The sequence below is a fragment of the Podarcis liolepis genome (genome assembly GCF_965112155.1).
Source record: "Podarcis liolepis genome assembly, chromosome: 13".
Classification (NCBI taxonomy): Eukaryota; Metazoa; Chordata; class Lepidosauria; order Squamata; family Lacertidae; genus Podarcis; species Podarcis liolepis.
The window spans coordinates 11203412-11212399 of record NC_139573.1 but is presented as its reverse complement, the minus strand read 5'-3'; positions in this window follow the sequence as shown (position 1 = coordinate 11212399).

Here is an 8988-nt window from a genome sequence, read left to right as displayed (position 1 = left end):
GAGCGCAGGAGGTTGACCTAGGTAGTCCCTGGCAAAGAACCATGCTGTTTTCTTAGGTGGTCAAAGATACAGGCCATCTTTCTTCCAGAGTTTCTCTTGTTTGCTGCCATCTATTGTCCAACATTCCACCAGGAGATACAGTCTACCAAGAAGACCCAATGGTCCAAGCCAAGATGGCAGAAGAAAATGGCGGACCGGTTAGAGGATTCAGTTCAGTGTCTAATACAACAGGTCTGGCTCAGACATATGTTTTGAACGTCTCCTTCCTGAGGCAGTCGTCGCATTGATGCTGCCAGCAGCTGTCCATCCTGTTGCCCAAACTCCGAACACGGCGTACCTTCCGTTTGGAAACCTGGCCTCTGCGTTTCTCAGCCATCTTCAGCTCCGTCTGAGCCTCCTTGTTCTTCTCCTCCTCGGCCAAACGGCAGATCCGGACAGCGCCTTCCAGGGTGAGCCCGTCCTCTTGGAGGAGCTGCTGCCTGGCTAGGCCGTCTCGGCAACCCAGCACAACTTGATCCCGCACCAGGGACTCCCGCTGGGCCCCAAAGTTGCAAAAACGGCACTTGCGCTGCAGGTCGGCCAGGAAATCCTCCAGCGACTCGTGGGGCTCCTGGAAGCGGGTGCGGAAGAGGAAGCGCTCATAGGCCTCGCTGCGGCGCGACACGCAGTGTCTTTCGAAGCGGGCCAGCACCACCTCAAAGTCTTCTTCTTCTGCCGGGTCCAGCTGGAAGGAGTTGTAGACCTGCAAGGCCTCTGGCCCAGCCACCGTCAAGAAGAGGGCCACTTTTTGGTCGCTGGGCCACTGCGCCGCGCCCGTCGCTTTCATGTAGAGGAGGAAACGTTGCTTGAAGAGCGGCCATGTCTCTTCCAAGTCCCCGTTCATCTTAAGGTCTTCAGGAGGCACCAACAAAGCCATTTGGGAATGGACAGATGCTACGTTAAAGAGATGCCTTGCTGCCGGTATATCGCTGGAGGTTATGTCCAAAGTAGGGAGGCTGCTGTTGCACTGCCTTGCACACCAGCATCAAGCTCCTATTTGTACCTCCCGTTGGGCGCGAAGTGATGAATCACAGGACAACCATGCAGGGCAGGCAGCAACTCGCCGCCTTGGTTCTCATCCCAGCTTTGTCACTCCAGGGCAGGAGCTGATGAGACTGAATGTACCCATCTGGGAAAGGAAGGGACTCACCAAACAAAGCTTTACATGAGCCGCCGCTTAAGGGCCATTAGATGACAGCTCTCCACCGCCACATTCTCCAACTTCTGCCTGGGGCTGCAGCAGGATTCCCAAGGATAACCCTGTGCATGGGGCTTCCTGCGTCAGCAATATTTGCCGGTTGCACACAGTGATGGGCTTAGAGACCTGAGCTACGTACATATTTTAATGTATTTAATGCATTTAATGTATTTAATGCTGTACTGTTTTTAACACTTGATTGGGAGCTGCCCAGAGTGGCTGGGGAAACTCAGCCAGATTGGGCGGGGTATAAACAATAAATAATAATAATAATAATAATAATAATAATAATAATAATAATAATGATATTTAAAGCATATGGCTTCCCCCAGAGAATCCTGGGAGCTGTAGTTTACTTTTCACCGAGCTACAGTGACCGGCACACTTAACAAACTACAATTCCCAGAATTATTTAGGGGAAGTTATGGGCTTTAAATGTATGGCGTCTACGCAGCCTTAGGCGATCCCCCGGGGCAGCAGCATTAGCGGTGCAGAAATGCAACAGTAAAAAAAGGATTCATACAAACAGATCATCTTCACTCGTAAAAGCTGGGAACTGTGTCCTGCTGGGTTAACTATGTTTTCTTCGTAATGCACAGAGAAATTGGCAGCATCGGCGTCTGTTGAACAAGCCGGGTGTGGGCGTACATGTGGGTGGGTGGGTGGAGGAGAGAGAGAACGCTCGCAGTCAGATCTATGCATGCAGACTTAATCTCTTGTATGACAAGAATAAATCATGAATGCACCAGAATCACTCTACGGCTCTAAATATAAGTGAAAAATAGTGAGAGGTTTTCTGCAGTGGAAAAGGATGCCCTCGGAAGGTGGCGGACTCTGCTTCCTTGGAGGTTTTTAAGCAGAGATTGGGTGGCCATCTGTCACGGATGCTATAGCTCAGATTCATGCATTGCAGGGGGTTGGACTAGATATGGGGTCGGCAAAGTTTTTGTGGCTTGGGCCGGTTCACGGTCCCGCAGACACCATGGTGGGCCGGAGTGTGTGCGTGCGTATGCACACATGCATGCGCAAACGCTATTTCTGGCGCGGAGAAGGCATGCACAGCTACCCATTGGTTGCAGGAGCTTGCTGCAGCCAATGGGAAGCCGGCCAGCGCCACGGAAGGCGGTGCCCGCTCTGCTCCATGCTGGTTTAGCGTGGCGCACGGGAACCGACTGAGCAGGCCGCAGGGGTCCATGGGCTGGTTAAATGACCCCCATGGGCCGCTTGTGGCCCATGGGCCTTAGGTTGCCGACCCCTGGACCATGTGACCCTCGGGATCCCTTTCCAACTCTACAATTCTCTGAAATGGAGGCAGGGAGTGATGGAGATTGAGATGGGTAAATCTGTCAGTTTCAGTTTCTCATTTTTTCCAGTCCTAAATCTGGTTTGCCCTGTTTCCATATTTGTGACTTTAAAAAAAATTATATATGAACATTCATACTGTATAGAGTTTCATTTCAAGTTCTCATATATGCATTTTTATATGCCATTCCGTCTAGTAGATGCATATACAGTGGTACCTCAGGTTAAGAACTTAATTTGTTCTGGAGGTCCGTTCTTAACCTGAAACTGTTCTTAACCTGAGGTACCACTTTAGCTAACGGGGCCTCCCGCTGCTGCTGCCACGCAATTTCTGTTCTCATCCTGAAGCAAAGTTCTTAACCCGAGGGTTAGCGGAGTCTGTAACCTGAAGCATCTGTAACCTGAGGTACGACTGTACTAGGAAAAATTACATACAGAAATGTGCATATGAGGAAAAATTGGCATGAGAATTTCCACCTAAAAGAATGCGATCTTTGTACAATGTAGTTGCACTAATATTTTTGCTTCCATTTTTCACTACAATAAGCATTTTTGTATGCATTCTTAGGTGGGAGAACAGCGTCGTGAAATTTATAGAAGAGTCACTTTGGAAAGAGAGCCCTTTATTTCAGCTGCATATTGGCTCAGGAAATGTTAAATTGATGGTTCACATTAATAGGAGAGAAACCAGATTCCTCCTGACGCTCCTTGCTTGGGGCGACATTTGGCTTTGGGGCTGGGCTTAGTTGCCCTATGTCTCCAGGGTCCTGCCAATCTTGAACAACCTACCTTCTCTGCTCTGTCCAATTCCAGTTGTTCTCTGTGGGGCTTCCCCCACAAATGATCTGAAAGCTGTACTTAGCATAGAATGATGCAGCCACGATTCACCTTTCTGCCCACTCAAAGATTTAAGTTGCCGTGTTCCTGGTGCCGAACTCCGAAGAGCCATAAAGCGAGCAACTCTTACCCTCCCTGCCTGTTTTATGGCTTTATTTTTCCTGTGTTCTCTTCCATCTGCTGCTGTAATTGTTCTCTCCGTTTTATATGCAATATATAACGAAATTTTAAAATATGCACGAAATAAATAAACAAAGCGAGCAAAGGGAGGGCAAAGGGAAAGTAAGGAAGCGAAAATAGGAATGCAGGAGCAGCGATTTTAACAGTATTGAGCGGGAACAAATAAGGGACCCTGAAAAAAAGAAGAGGGAAACAGGCATTGTTGGGATGCCATGGGGATGTGGCAGTTTTCAGGCCTATTTAAACCACCAACATTTTTTTGTTTTTTCAGTTTTATCTCATTGTATTCTATCTGTTTATCTATCTATCTATCTATCTATCTATCTATCTATCTATCTATCATTTCCTTTACTATCTATCTAATCCCCTGGTCTCCTCGCTGGCCCAAATAGGACTAATTTAGCCAGCTAGCCCTGGTGATCATCTAATGTTTATTGGATGGATTTCCCCCCTAAATTGATTTTTGAATTCTGAATTTATTGTTATTCACTTTTTATACTGTATTTTATGCTGTTTTTTGTTGCATCATTTAAGTGTTTCAAATTTGTTGTTAGCCGCCCTGAGCCCGGTTTTCTGAACCGGGAAGGGCGGGGTATGAATAAAAATTTATTTATATATTATTTATATTCCTTATCCTCACAACAACCCTGAGAGGCAGGTTTAGGCTGAGGGTTGGTGACTGGTCTTGTCGTCGTGCCGCTGCGTAAATACATGAATACATAAATAAGAATAAGAATAATGGAAACGAAATGAAAGTTAGAAAGGCCGCCTCAGGCCCTATCAGACAGTGAACCACAGGGCGTGAGTGTGTAATGTTTGTGTATGTGCATTTGCCCCTTCATTTGGAAGTCTTCCCTTCAGTCCTCCTAGGCCTACAGAGGCGACTCAGCAGCGTCAACAGTCATTGTCTTATTCCTGGCTCAGGATTCCCAGACCCTGTTAGGTTATGTAATAGGCTGCTATCAGGCAGCTCCCATCTCCCCTCAGGGCTGAAGTTTAATTACAGGCCCTGTTAGGTGACCAAGCGACGCGTGAGCCGTACGCAAAACTGGATTCCACCTTCAGGCTGCCAAGTCTTGGGTTCAGTTCTTCCATGATGGAGAGCAGATGGGGCTGAGTCAAACCCTGCTCATGCTTAAGAATAAAGCTGTGTACATACTGTACATTTACGGTACACCTCCCCTCCCCCACCACGAATCCTGAAAACTGAGGTTTATCCCTCAAAAAAAACCCCCTGCAATTCCCAACAACCATTCCTAGGATTTGTGGGTGTACACGCTTTAAACGTATACAGCCAGAGGCTGAATCTACACAGATATAAAAAACGCTGTAAAAACGCTTTATTAAAAAAATGTTGTAACATATACAATGGAACCTTGGTTCTCGGATGTAATGCGTTCTGGAAGTCTGTTTGACTCCCAAAACGTTCAAAAAAAGACAAGGCGCGGCTTCCGATTGGTTCAGGCGCCGTGGAAACAATTGTCGACAGCCGCATCAGACGTTTGGCTTCTGAAAAAAGTCAAAAACCTGAACACTTACTGTACTTCCGGGTTTTCAGAGTTCGGGAACAGATTTGTTTGTCAACTAAGCCGTTTGAGAACCAAGGTTCCACTGTATATGCACAGGCATATACATATATACTGTATATTCCACTGTATAAGCACAAGCAGAGGGCCTTCTCGGTAGTGGCGCCTGCCCTGTGGAACGCCCTCCCATCAGATGTCAAAGAAATTAACAACTATCTAACGTTTAGAAGACATCTGAAGGCAGCCCTGTTTAGGGAAGTTTTTAATGACTGATGTTTTAATGTATTTTTAATCTTTTGTTGGAAACCGCCCAGAGTGGCGGGGGAAACCCAACCAAATGGGCGGGGTATAAATAAATAATAATAAATTTATTATTATTATTATTATTATTATTATTATTATTATTATTATTATTATTATTATTATTACCATGAGCTCATCAGCACTATCTAGTGCCACATTTTTATAATGCACTTAAAATGCACTTACAGTGGTGCCTCGCAAGACGAAATTAATCCGTTCCGCGAGTCTCTTCGTCTAGCGGTTTTTTCGTCTTGCGAAGCAACCCTATTAGCGGCTTAGCGGATTAGCGCTATTAGCGGTTTAGCGGCTATTAAAGGCTTAGCGGCTATTAAAGGATTAGCGGATTAGCAGCTAAAAGGCTATTAGCGGCTTAGCGGCTTAGAAAAGGGGGGGGGGAGCGGAAAAAATTCGGAACACTTGCAAGACGTTTTCGTCTTGCAAAGCAAGCCCATAGGAGAAATCATCTTGCGAAGCAGCTCAAAAACGGAAAACCCTTTCGTCTAGCGGGTTTTCCATCTTGTGAGGCATTCGTCTTGCGGGGCACCACTGTATTTGCAGCTGTATAGCTGAGCCCAGAGTCTTACGGGAAAATACAGTTCAGTTCTGCTACAGAAAGCATCAAAGGCTTTAAGATAAATGGGATCAGAGCTCGCTCACAAATTTGACCACTTCCCTCACTCACCAGAGTAGAGTCTTCAGATGAGCACAGTTAAGCTCTGAATCTGAAGGTTGGCTGCAGTTGTAAACAAATAAATCTCAGCCTGGAAAGTACCGCTGGCTGGTTCACAGACCATGGGTGTTGCTATGCCTGAGATCTTCAAGTTCCTAATTCACAAGACGGGGCAAGGAGAGCCACTAGTTTTGCAGGTTCCAAGGGCTGGGTATCACAAAGGTGATCTCAGGTTCAGTCTTTAGCATCTCCACATAGGGTTGGGAAGAACCCCTGTTTGAAAACTATCGAGAACTGCTACGGATTAGGGAAGATCTGAGATGGGGAACGTGTAGCCCTGCAGATGTTGGTAAGACTACAACTCCTATCATCCCTCACCGTTGCTGGCTGGAGCTTATAGGAGCTGTAGTCTAACGCCTGCAGGTCCACAGGTTGCCCTTTCCTGGTGTAGACAATATTGAGTCAGATGGACCAATGGCCTGACTTGGCATAAAGTCGTTTCCTTTTGCCAGGAAGATAGAATACGACCTAGAACTCTTTGGCTCATCCTGGTCTCCCTACCCCATAAGTTAATGGTTTGCATCCAACATAAGATGGCTGATCGCCGAAGAATTGATGCTTTTGAATTCTGGTGCTGGAGGAGACTCTTGAGAGTCCCATGGACTGCAAGAAGATCAAACCTCTCCATTCTGAAGGAAATCAGCCCTGAGTGCTCACTGGAAGGACAGATCCTGAAGCTGAGGCTCCAATACTTTGGCCACCTCATGAGAAGAGAAGACTTCCTGGAAAAGACCCTGATGTTGGGAAAGAAGGAGGGCACAAGGAGAAGGGGACGACAGAGGACAAGATGGTTGGACAGTGTTCTCGAAGCTACCAGCATGAGTTTGACCAAACTGCGGGAGGCAGTGGAAGACAGAAGTGCCTGGCGTGCTCTGGTCCAAGGGGTCACGAAGAGGCGGACACGACTAAACGACTAAACAACAGCCATCCAACACTAGCCCTACTTGGAACAGACCCATTCAAATTAAGGAATCTAAGGTAGGCTAGGTTCATCAGTGGGCCTACTCTGAGTAGGGTTGGGTTGGTCAACATCTTGCAAGTTGGTTCCAAGAAGGGCGCTTGGCTTCGTTCCCAGAGATCCTGGGATATTCATCCACTTGGCTGAGCTTGTAGTAGCTCATAGCACCTCTGGAAGTTCAGTGGCAGAGCGTTATGCTTTGATTACAGGAAGTCCCAGGTTCCAATCCTGACATCTCCAACTAAGCGGAGGGAAGAAATGAATTTGGTTCGCATCTTAATGTGAACGTTCTGAGCCTGCATTTCTTAGACACCATCATCTTTAGGCACCTGTGGCCTTTTAGTGTGGGTGGGATGTTTTTAATACATTCCCCCCTTGGTTTTAATGTATCTATGTAGTGTTTTTTGTTTGTTTGTTGTTTGTTTGAACAGTGGTACCTCAGTTTCCGAATGTCTTCATTGACAAACATTTCGGTTTTCGAACGCCATAAACCCGGAAGTAAATGCTTCGGTTTTCGAACACGCCTCGGAAGTCAAACATGACATGTGACTTCCGTATTGAGGCTTCTGCTTTGAGTTTTCGGTTTTCAAATGTGTCAGAACTTGAACGGTCTTCCGGAACGGATTACGTTTGAAAACCGAGATCCCACTGTAAGTAGCTTTGAGTTGCCTTGTGCGAGAAAAAGCAACGAACAAATATAATACAACCAATAAACAAAACAAAATGTGTCTGTATCTGTTCTGAATTTGAAATTGTTTTTAATTGTGTTCCTATATGGATTTTTTTTTTTAAAAAAACAAACCCCTATTTGTATATATGTGGGGGGAAATTCAGTTTCGTTGTTTTTACTGTGAAATTGCTTTGGAGATATTTTACAGAAAGGTAATTTGTAAATTGAATCAAATCAAAATAACAAACTTGAACAGTCTTTTCCAGGGCAAGCCTAAAGAGCTGAGGTTATATTTGCCAGGGAAGAGTGTCTTCTGTCGGACTGTCCTCATTTACATTAACACTTTTCCTTGAGGAAAACCCTCAGGGTTTTCTCCTCTTCCTTTTCTTAATCTCCAGCATTGTCATCTTCCTAAGAAACTTCCTCATTGCATTTCCTCATTCCCTAGTTTCCCACCTGCTTAGTGAGGCCACCAACACGTCACATGACTTGTTTGCATTACGTCTGAGCTGTGGCAAGCCCTTTATTTGAAAACAAACAAACAGATTTTAGAGATTTCTTCAGATTTCCCCCTCAGCTCCCTCTAATTCAGCTGCTGATTTCCCCCTGGCTGCAGTGTTGTGTTACAGCCTCTAGGTGTCACTGTGTTCCATTAAGAAATGTGAATCACTAGAAATTTTTCCGGAGCACAAGCAATGCTGCAAGATTGTGGCAGGAGTGATACGGATGATAGGAATCCATCATTAGCCTGAATGTATCACCCTCTCCAACATCTGGGCATTACCTTTCTCATGATTACGTCAAAGAATGACCCCTGCCACTGAATGCAGTTTCTGTGAAACTCACTGCTATAGGATTTGATTATGGCTGCCACCATAATAGGCTTTATTCTAAGGACCAGTTGGCTAATGATTAGAGCAAGAAGCCTCTGTACTTACAAACAGCATAGCTATGATTTCCTGATGGGAGGAACAAAGAAGCAGCTCTTATCATTTTGTCTTGTTTATGAGCTTCCTCAGGGCAGCTGGCTGGTCAGTGTGAAAATCGTACCGAGTGGGGCTTAGTTCTGCATACAGCACAAAATATTCATTTTAGTTAAAATAGTATCCCACTCCCAAGGCATTTCTCAGAAAAGGGTAAACGAAAACAATTTTATATTGTGCAATATGAAACACTTTTAAAAATGCATTGCAGTAAATATCTCGTCTGAGAGCCTACGAAAAGAATAAAATCAATTTTAACATT